Here is a 12,202-nt window from a genome sequence, read left to right on the forward strand (position 1 = left end):
TGATAGTTAACTTCTTTTTATGTGTATAAAGTAGATGTAAAAGCCACCCTAAACTTAGGGGGGTATTTAGAGGGTCAGAGAGGACTATTACGGAACCAGAGCATCTCCAGGAGGCCAAAGGCCTATTTTTACCATTGGCCTATATAAGGGCTTTTTCTGTAATTTGGATCTCCATCGTTTATGGGGGACATTTACTAATCCACGAATGCTCCGTGCGTATTTTCTGCAACTTTTTCGTACCTTGCGCGACTTTTTCGTACTTTGCGACAAAATTTGTGCGACAAAATCGTATTGTCGCGCCAAGTACAAAAGTTTCGGATTCATTCAAGCTTCAGTATCGTGACTTTCCTTGGGCCAGGTTGGAGCTGCAGAGTGCCATTGATTCCTATGGGAGGCTTCCAAAAACATGCACAGAAGGATCAAAGTCAGAAAGGTCTTCCTGTTGTTTACAATTGTTCAGTATGAAAATTTTGGATCGCCAATACAATATTATCATGACTAATACAATTTTTTCGTAGGCATTTTCATGATATTTGCAATCTTCAGAAATTTCATATCCAATCCAAATTTTTCCCATTTGGGATTCAAACTCGTGATTTCATGAATGAAGCCCTATGTCTGCTAAAAAATAAACACATTAAAAAAACATTAAATAGAGGTACGATTATGTCATTACAGATAAAATAAAAATAATTTAAAATTCTTAATTGCCACTTTATTGCTGGCTAGCTAGCTAGGCTACTTTATTCAATGAAATCAATTCAAACAGACAAAATGTTTGCCATGAAAACAGGTGTAACGTGTAAAATGTAGGGAAACTCACTGACTTCTGTGCTGCTTTTTTCAAGTTATCACCAGATTTTACACTCTTCACTACAATTCCATAAAGCATTACACATCTTTATAATATGCACAATATTAAACTGAGTACTGTTGCGTTAGTGTTAATACAAATAACATTCTAAAACTGATTGTTTGAACAGCTTTATAAATACATCCCTGAATTTGCCATACTTCTTTCATCGTTAAGTCTCCAACCTTCCAATCAAGGTTACGTGTAATTAATTCCCTTTTCCTGCATTTGTTCTTGAATAAGCTCCGATAGCTCTGAGCTGGAAGAATATAGGTCAAACACTAGTTGGGTGCTAGTTTTATTATACAGTAATATGGATGTACTTGCTATGCAAATAGCTGTATGCATGCTAGCAGCCTACTGATATACTTGCCCTTGTTAGAGCATCAGTAAATAGTGCATTTTAAGGAACAAACAGAGATCTGGAGATTTGTTAACCATTGAAGCTGAATGCAAAGACATGAGGCAGGTGGTAATCAGAACATAACAGGTTGCTTTCTGACAGATCCAGGGAAAAAAGGAACAAGTGTCACTGTGTAGAATGGAAAGTGCAGCTGGCTAGGAAAAGACTTGCACACACCGGGTAGACAGAATGAAATGAGGTCTGTTAGGCTGAATTAAAATCAGTTTAAAAGCAATGATGCTGACTGCTAACGGCTGTTTGATATTGGTACATCTGATATCATGGGGCATGGAATTTAAACACAGTAACTAACAATCCTGCTGCCTACACAGCTCTGTCAATGGTTAAACAGACATATCAAAAGCACAAAATGGAAAAAATAGAAAGTCTTAAAGGGATAATTAGAAAGGTTTTATCCATGCCTGAAACCAGTGGGAGGAATGGAGTGCTGCCTTGCCTATGAAAAAATGTATTGAATATATTTGAATAATGTTACTGTCTTGTTTCAGAGGTGAAGCTGTTACTATCACAGATTCAAGGCATAATTAATAAAACGAGCCAAACCTCTGTTCCCTAAATATGACAGGACTGGTTGGAAAATGAAAGATCAGTCAGATGAAGATAACTTATTTGGTGCTGAGGTTGGAGGCACCTTTGCCCATAATTATGGCAATGGCATCAATGTCCAAAGCAGGCTGGAACACATGCACAGGGTATGGCTACAATGGCAACTCATGTATCCTTAAGAGCACCCAGTACAGGTATGGGACCTATAATCCAAAATGCTCAGGACCTGGGGTTTTCTGGATAAGGGTTTTTTTCATAATTTGGATCGTCTGACCTTAAGTCTACTAAAATATAATGAAAATATTAAATAAACCCAATAGGGTTGCTTTGCCTCCTATAAGGATTAATTATATCTTAGTAGGGATAAACTACAAGGTACTTTTTTATCATTAAAGAGAAAAAGGAAATCATATATAAAAATTTAAATTATTATATTAAAATGGAGTCTATGGAAGATGGCCTTCATGTAATTAGGAGCTTTCTGGTAACGGGTTTCTGGATAACCGATCCCATACCAGTAGGTGGCATACACATGTAGACTAGTAAAAAAGAACCTTTGTGGTCAATTCACTGTACACATGCAACATGGAAATTAAGGTCAGTGATCATGAAACTCAAGGCCAACATGGCTATAACTGCTTCATTTGTGCACCAAAGAAGCCAAGAGATACTGTATGTTTAGCACAGTAAGGTTCATTGGGGCACCAAATATATGTCTTGTACATACAAAGGAACCTAATTTAAATAGATTATGGATAATCAGCTCTGCAGAATGCCTGCCTGAGGATTTAGACTGACTCTCAGATTAATTTACTTGAGCAGCCAAAGAAAATATGGTCTGGATTAATAGAAAGTGTTGACCAATGAAGGATGAGTATCATGACACTATAAGGCCAATACCAAGGGAAAACTAACACTAAGCCATAAAAATCAGAACCCAGCATAATGGCCTCTTAGTATAAAAAGGTTATCGGGCTTACAGTACAGCAAATATGGATTAAATAAGGTTTTACTGATCACTTAATACTAAGCCTGAGCAAATGAGCAAACGGTATTAGATATTTTTATCCCGTTTAAAAGTAAAGGACAAGAAGGATGTCAATTCAACAAATATTAAAAGTTCAGTATAAATTATTTTCAGCTAACTGAGCTGCTGGGGGGGGGGAAGGTAATAAAACAATAAAACTATTTTTTTTCCCTTAAAGTACATTTTAGAATATCAGGGACAAAACAGCAATTGGAAAAAAAGATTCTTTTTGTTGTATGAACTGTAACAGTGCCTAGCATTTAGTGCCTTGGATACATATCATTTTTATTTCTGATTACGAATATGGAACTCATAAGAAATAAAATACTGTTGAATTATTCTGCGATGATGCAGTACCCTCTAGTGGCCAAACAGTATTTTGCAGTATGCTCAATATCAGGGACACCGAGCAGGAGTACTAATAACACTATTGTAAAATTAAAAGAACAGTAAATAAGTTATTAGGATAAAACCCACTAAAAGTATCTATGTTAGTGATATTATAATACGTATAGTAATATAAATGACTATACATTTGCTAAAACTGATTTAAACCTGAAATAAACCCAATAGGATTGTTTTGCCACCAATACAGATTCATGCAGCTTAGTTACCCTCAAGTACAAGGTACTGTTTTTTTATTACAGGGAAAAGGAAATCATTTTATGCGAGATGGTCTTCCTGTAATTTAGAGCTTTCTGGATAAGGGATCCTATACCTGTATTAGGAATATCTGCAAATACATTTATGAATAAAACTCATAAAGCAATAAAATTCAGAAATGAATTCACAAAAGTATACAGGCCCTTGATCAGTTCTTTTATTTTACTGCTCTGAAATGTTTTTCTCTGTTACATTTTACTGTAAAGCTCTATCAGGTTAGACCTTTTTTAAGGTTTAAATTAGAAAAAATGAAATGTGCAGTTGGTATTCAATCCAAACACTAATAATTTGCAGCAATAACAACAGGATCACTTAAACCCTACAAATGTAGTTTGCTGTTGCACAAATATGGCTACAGTTGTTGCACTAATGGAAGGCATTTATTAAAAGGTACTTATGTTCATAGCAGTTCTTTGCACATTTGCATTCAGTGCCAATGTGGCCCTTCAGCATGCCTACTGGCGCTGGGGAACCCTTTGGCTACCACTACCTTGAAGGAAGCAGTAGCTCCAGGTTTCCCACAGTGGCCTCTGTCAATATTGGCAGTTCCCTTGCACCTAATGAATCACACAGAGTTGTTATTTTGACACCAAAGCTGCCCGAGGTGGCTCCTTTAAAGCCACCCCCCTTGGCCCCCAATGCTTACCTTTACAACACCGGAAGGGGTCCGGGGGGCTGCATCAGTATTGTAGAGAAAAGCAATTGCGCTCTCTACACTAGCAGAGACGAATTTCCATTTTAAACACCAGGAATTCGGCAGCTTTTTGCCACCCCTGGCAACAATGGGGGCGCTGCCGCCTGAGGCAAGCTTCTGAACTTGCCTCATTGTAGCAGTGCCCCTGCACCCAGCCACAATGTGCTCTAGGGACTGGCCATCAATATCTCCTGAGATTAAGAAAGGTTAGTTATGCGCACAATGGTGGGTTGGGTGGGGGTCTGTGATTGGTCTAGCAAGTGAGCAAGGAGAGCCTAGGGCAGGGGTCGGGAACCTTTTTGGCTGAGAGAGCCATAAACACCACATATTTTAAAATGTAATTCCGTGAGAGCCATACAATGGCCGACGGGAGCTAGGCCGAAGCCAGGGCCTCGATTTGCGGCTGCCTGTGGAGGACGATGTGGCTTCAGGCCCATTCGGCCACAGATGCTGCGGGGCAAGGTAGGGGGGGTGTCGTCTTTAGCTGTTCAATATGGCTAGTTAGTGGTATACTAGAGGTCTACCTAGCACAGTTGGCTTCTCTTTGTAGCCCCATTGGCCACATTTTAATTTCAATTCAAGCGTGAACTGTCACAGGTTTCTGCTCCAATGTCCCTCTCAGTTCCCTGGGCCCTGGTTCAAGTGCAACCCGGTAAGGATGCCGGATGTGGAGGAGGGCGTGGCCCACAGGCCATGCCCCTTGTTATTGTTTTATTAAAGATTTGGCAGCGAGCCAGATGCAGCCATCAAAAGAGCCACATCTGGCTCCCGAGCCATAGGTTCCCTACCCCTGGCCTAGGGGCACACACGCATTGGAAGTCTGGCTCTGTCAGCGTAGGCTATTCAATACAGTATGTATTGTGGATAGACTACAGAAATGGCACACCTTTTATCTGGAACTGTTCTTCAAAGGAGAATGTAATGAGTGATTTTTTTCATACAGGTCAAAATATATATTTTGGTAGGTCACATGAAAAACTAGCAAGCTGCAAGAAATTCTATGGTACAGCTATAGCATTATACAGTATAAACATGAGAGGCAAGCCCCTGCTGTGAAGCCAGATTGGTGCTGCACTGAAAGCCATAACTGGAGCAGCAGTGTGGATAAGAGTACAGAAGTAGGCATGAATGCAAGAAATGCTCTAAATATATGCCTTCCCTACATTATCATTTGTGGCATTTCTATAGACATTCATAAATACAAAACACTTACAGTTTGATGTTTTCTTGGATTGAATGAGCTCTTCATTGGCAGTTACTGCAGAGTCTCTGGTCTTTTTCAGTAGATTCTCTGACCCAGCACAAAAGGTAAAATGCACTGTGCCAGATTCCACCTGTTGCACCTGGTAATATAAATAAGGGTAACACATTTGTGCATAGGTTTGAAGTCATATTTCATACAAAAAACATTTAGTTATAAAGAGACAAAATTAGCTCTTTAATAAAACCAAGACATTAGAAGGCAAAGAACACAAAATCAAAATCTGTAAAATTTCAGGACAAAAGAAAAAACTTCAAGAAAAAAGAAGGGACCTTTGCCATTGACTTCTACATGAACTTGAATCTGGCAACTTCTACATGAACATGAATCTGGCGAAATTGTCAAATTTGGATCTTTAGACTTCTTTGAAAAAAATTTGAATCAAGTTTAAAATTAGAAATCAGTAGTTAGTAAATGAACCCCTATATGTCCACCTAAGGTGGGCAATATTGGAAAAACCTGATCGTTTGGCTTGAGGGTCATACAATCGAATTACAACAATGGGAATAGGACCTGTCGGAACGAGAACTGCACCAATGTAAGGACATTACACATTGTATTTTAAAATCTAAAATATGAATAAAAATATTGAAAGAAAAAAACACACTTTATTCTATACAGATTTTTCGTAAATCCTGGCAACTGCAGCTAGCACCTTCAGAGTGGGGATAGTGCCAATTCCACCAATGCTAGTGATGCAATTTATTATGGGAACCATTCGTGTTCGGCCATAAGTATAAGTAGCATCAATTTGCACACACCTATGCATTCATTTGAGTGTGCCCAGGATTGCCCTTTATGAGCCTTTATGAGTCAAGTTTGATCACTTATTTTACTGACCCTTTCTGCAGCCAACAGTTGATTGAGAAGTGCATATCTAGAGGGTGACAAAGTGGCAATCACTACAGTAGAAAGCTGAGAAGCACACATTTAGAGATGGATAGTTCATTAGTGCTAGTATGGCATGTGTTAATACATTTTTTGAAAAAGTGTTACAATACCAGCAAAGGATAAGAGTATGGCTTCATATGGGGCTGAGGATGGTGATGCAGAAAATAGACCATAACAACAGACCATCTCTGAAATGGGAAGAGCAGTAAAAGTGAAGCAAGTGTAACAAAGAAATTACAAAGAACAACACAAGTGTGACAAGGAGAACAGAAGGAGAAGACCCTTGAGCAGCGTTGAAAATATGTGGGAGTTTTATTAATACTTCAGAATAATAAGATCAAGACCGGAGGCTAAAGGGAGTGAATGGAGAGTGAAATTACGACACAGCAAGAAGAAGAGATAAGGGTGGATATTTGGGAGGGCACAGAAGTTGCATGCATTAAGGAAAGATGCAGAACGAAGGCTAGGGATTACACATAGGAAGAGAGACAGGTGGGATTATAATGGAGGACAGTATAAAGACCACTGTGGGCACTAAGGATTATGTGAGCATGAAAAAATTATTTAGAGCTTTGTGGGAAGGGGGAAGCAAGCCCTTAGAGCTATTAAATATGAATAATCTGTGTTAAAGAAGTTTTTTGCTGCCCCTTACATCTGGAATGCCCTCCCTGATTTCCTCCGGAGAGAATCCTCCCCCAGTCTTTTTAAAACCAAACTAAAAGACTACCTTTTGGAGCACTCGCCCAGCACCTGATCTGGGAATCAGCACTTATATTGTAATGTCACCCACTGTGACCTACAGCACTTACATTTGCCTATTTGTGTATGTAAGTTACCCTCCCATATAGATTGTAAGCTCTACGGGGCAGGGACCTCCATCCTCTTGTGTCTTTGACTCTTAACTTATTGCAACTGCTACTGTATCTTGTATTTATGTGTATTTATTGTTATACTTTGTATTTATCTATTATCTTATTAACCCCCTGTTTGTATTAATGAATTCTACTGTACAGCGCTGTGTACATAAGTAGCGCTTTATAAATAAAAATATACATACATACATACATACAAAGAAGTATTACATTGTATTTCATGAGTGAAGAAAATAGCAGTCAGTCTGTGTATTGGAAATGCTACACACATGTAATAGTTTTATTTTAGAAAAACAGGAAACATATATAGCAAAGTCTCCTACCTGCCAGAGCTTTGCCTGTTCAAAGGAAATTCAAAATTCCTGCTCAGCCCCTCACCCTGGAGAGCGCATATATTAAAACAAAAATCAACTATTTATTTATATATAAGGAATCTAAAAATGCAATTAGTTTATAGATGCATACATTTTTTTTTTAACTTATCATAAAATATAATGTTTGTGCCTTGGAAAAACTAAGCACATTTGAAATATAATTTACAAAAAATCTCTGTATATATAAGTACTGTTCATCAATATATCTGTCATAGCACTGCCATACCTATAATGGTGCCTACCTCTTCTGAACAGGTCCTCCTTGAACAGGTAAGGCCACTTCTGAAGAACCCTTTTCTAGAGAAGGGGTCCAAGCCACCAACGAATCATATGCATGTAAGATGTACTTGATGCCGCTGAAGGAGTCTAAATACAGAAAATTATAAATATAAAGGTTACTTCTATGTAATACAGCCTTAAGGTTCTGGGTGACACAGGTATTTGTACTGCAGTAGCATGTTCGGTGTCCCCAATCACACTAGATTTTCAGTGTGTAAAGGCAACTTCATATATCACAATATCTCCAAATGGCGCTCACATGACTTAGCAACGTGCAGTGATTGGAAAGATTTATTTATGACCTCAGCAAACCTTTCCGGCCAACCTCCTTCTTTAACTGAAGGCAACTTTGCCCCTGTTTGGGCTTCATAGTTTGGTTATATAAGGCACCAGGGCAATCAACAACAATAATGTATACTTGTAACAAACCACCTTCATATGACATCTGCCCTAACTGTCACAATGAGTTGCATTATACAGAAAGAAACTGAAAAACTGGGTAGGCCTTTTTGGCTTCATCATGAGTACTTAAGTTATTAATAACATAGCAGATCTACAAATAATTATCCAACAGCCACTCTTGCATTACATTACAAGTACTGTCTTGTTCATTGGCAAAATCCCTTTGGGAGTTTCTCCACTTATCTGTGCCTCACATAACCTGCTGAGCATTATCTTGCAACAAAGGCTTATCATATTTCCTCCACACGTTGCTACATATTTACAACCTAATCCTTAATTCTAGGGAGACCATTATCTGATTGTAGCGTTTGCTTTTACTGTCGGAACGCCAGGCTCCGTCTACTTCTTTACACAAATACTGTGCTACATAAATTCCCTAACATGCTGCCACTTTTCAGCTCTTTGGTTCTCTGATATTTTTATATAAACTGCTTTTATTACAATAATTTTACACTATATTTTCTCTTAATAAGGGACCCATTTATGTATGTACAGTATAAGATCATATACTGTATATCAATGGGTGATAAGTTGATACCTAGTGCTTCTCTCATGTCTTAAAAGTATGAACATTACTAAAGCATAAACCATCAGATGTGGTCACACATTCCAAATGTCTATTATTTATAAAGAATAGCTTCAGCATCCCATTGGTTCCCAATGGGAAAAGGAAAAACACACAGATATCTTACTTACCAGAAATTAGCATTTCTACTGTAATGATACATACATATTTTATCTCCTCCCCTAACAGTGTATTTTATAATAATCGGTATTATTATATTATATATATAATAGAAAGGATGCCGCACACATAGGGACTTGATACAAAAGAAAAAGTGGTTTTATTGAAAAAATTCCAAAGTTTCGAGCACAATATTAACATATTATATATAAAACACAGAAAGAAATCGCCAGCGCTCGGTCTAACCCACGCTGTAGTGTTGGCCAGCTGCTAGAAACACACTATTGTGCCAGCGCTCGGTCTAACCCACAATCTGGAGTTGACCAGCTGCTATAAACGATAAAAAGCCATTAATTATACACAAAGAGAAAGAAAGTTTGCCAGCGCTTAGTTTGCCTTTAAAAATAATTTTTACAAAAAATGAGGTGTTAGTACCACACTTTGGCCAAAATATGTAAGCTCACGTGCCACGTCAAGGCCCTTCATTGTACATGAGTCCTACACTGTCTAATGACTTTGAGTCTGTGATGCAATTAAAATAAAGTCCCCCAGATATATATATTAGGTATATATATATATATATATATATATATATATATATACAAGAACAGAGAGGAGCACACCCTCTGAGCAAAAAACAACTGCCCTCGGTGCTGGTCAAACAATTCAATAAACAAGCAGAGTACCGCACACAAAGGGACTTTATGAAAACAAAAAAGGTTTATTGGAAAAATCCGACGTTTCGAGCACTAAACTGTGCTCTTCCTCAGGGACAAACCAGGTTTGTCCCTGAGGAAGAGCACAGTTTAGTGCTCGAAACGTCGGATTTTTCCAATAAACCTTTTTTGTTTTCATAAAGTCCCTTTGTGTGCGGTACTCTGCTTGTTTATATATATATATATATATACCTAATAGGTCTATACATACTTCTAATAATAAAATGGGATTAAAATCAATGAATTATCTAAAAGTAGCTAACAAATACTGCTGTATTAGTAGTCACCTGTCTCTGTTTTCTCTGTTTCACTGGTGGACCCCCACAGCTCCAAGAAACTTGTAATAGAATAAGCCTCAAGCGCATGATCCCCAAGTGCGCTGCCCTGAACTAACATCCATGGGAGAAGAAAAATGATAAAATGGTGATGCCACAAGAAAAAAGGCAAAGAAATGAAAGCAGAATTTTGGCTGCCAAACCAAAATTTCTTAAAGAGCCCCACACAACAAAGAAACCTCTAATATACCTATCACTGTAATCTGTTGCTTCAAAAAGTATGAATACATTCCATTTTAATATCCTGAAATCCATCTGTAAAACAGTTCTTCTCTTTCTGAATCATTTGAAATCCTGGCAGGGGAGGAGGGATTAAAACATTAATGTTACAAAATGTAACAACTTCTCCACAACATGCAGGAGCTACAGTATATAACCCACAATGCAGTGCACTGTGTTGTTCCTTTCCCTGTGGACATCACATGTGCCGGGTATTGTGGGATTTGGAGGAAGCAGACTCAAAGCAGTCAATTACTGTTACATTTTATTTGAGTCTCAAAGTAGTCAGCCAGATCAGCAGGAGAACAGGGGGCCAGGCTTAGGGAACTGTTCAAAACCATATTATTACATTAAAAATCATGAAAAAGGCTGCATATTTATATGAATTAATGTATATTGCAAAGTTGCTTGAATTTATGTTTGCTTTTCAAAAAATCTAAGTTGTGTTTGGGTGGGGTTCCCCTTTAAAACGACCATGCTGCAGAGGTCTTCCAGTTAATTAAAATAAGGGGTCTGCCATCTCTGCGGGATGCTTCTGCCTAAAGGTATCCCAGATGAATAGCATGCAAGTGAGCCCCCTATCCTGGTGGGCACTGGGCAATGCCCCTTTTGCCCATTTATTAAAATGGCTCTGTGTTTCTCTTATATTAATCCTTCTGGATTTTGAAAATACTTTCATTCCCCTGTTGTCTTGCCAGAGCATCATCTGCAAGACATATGGACAGGGGTGAGGGCATGCATGGTATGTTTGTTATGGATACCAGAGAAGCACAAGGGATGGGTCTATATTGTTTATGATTGTTGGTGAGACAGACCCTTTAAGGGTGATGTTTAGTCCAGGCCAAAGTTTGAAGGATTAAAATCCCCTATAATAAACCAAAGCTTATATTTCATCCCTATATTTAGCAAATTCAACCTCCAGAAGGTCTTTACATTAGAAGCATTCTGAATTCAGGGTTTGTGGTATCGCTAGCTATAAATTGATTTCTTTTCTGGCCTCCAAACCTTGTCACAGATTGCAGCAGTCTTGTTTAAAGTGACCTGCGATTGCATAGAATTGTCTGATAGGGCCTATTAGTGGATTCTCTAAGGAAAGATAGGGTTAATTTATTATTTTGGGGCAAAGTGCAAAAAATGGGCCATAAAGTGTGCCACTATGCTACAGTCATGTTGCATCTGAAAGCGCAGCCCTTTGCACAAAAAGTTTCATTGCTTTCCTCTATGCGGCCCTCTTTGGCACTGCATATACTGTATATAGAACTACAACTAGCTGAGGTGTGTGGTGCGAATAGTAAAAGATGGACGCCAGAGGATTCTTTATAGTTACGTTTATTGGACAAAGGCACAATGTAATAGTGCAGCAGGGTATATACTCACAGACACAGCAGGTTGGATGGTCACAGAGGATAACAGCAGATGTGACCCTTAAGGAACAGTATAACCCACTTGAAGGATATGCAGAGTATTAGCTGTATACCAGAAATGGATGCCCTTTACTGGAACGGATCCCCTCCAGCCGACTATGGTTCAGGGTAAGGTACTGCCTGAATCCTACGTCTTAACTGTGGTCCCTACAGCAAGGCATACAAAGCCTGGGTTAGACTAAACCCTTACAGTCTCCTTTGATGGGGCTAGTGCTGCCCTTACTAAATAAGCTGACTATGCTCACCACTCCTAGAGGGTGCTATTAATAAACTGACTGTGCTGGCTTTACCTCGTTCACGGGGCCCTGTCCCCGACTTATCACTAGGGTATGAGGTCCCCTAGGGTACAAATGGCTTCTGGGCCTATGTTCTGGTCCAGGCTCAATTGGGGCTCTGTCCAGAACACAGCATGCAGCCAAAAGAGGAAGCCACTTCCTTGTGCAAGACACTATATAGTCTGCCAAGGGGAGTGGTCAA

The 12,202-nt window shown here is 38.8% G+C and overlaps 1 pseudogene; it reads right to left on the reverse strand.

Annotated features, from left to right (window-relative positions):
* Positions 1-3,940: 3,940 nt before the first annotated feature.
* LOC101730628 overlaps positions 3,941-12,202 on the reverse strand; it is a 39,109-nt pseudogene continuing 30,847 nt past the window's right edge.

This window comes from Xenopus tropicalis, chromosome 7, assembly GCF_000004195.4.
Source record: "Xenopus tropicalis strain Nigerian chromosome 7, UCB_Xtro_10.0, whole genome shotgun sequence".
Classification (NCBI taxonomy): Eukaryota; Metazoa; Chordata; class Amphibia; order Anura; family Pipidae; genus Xenopus; species Xenopus tropicalis.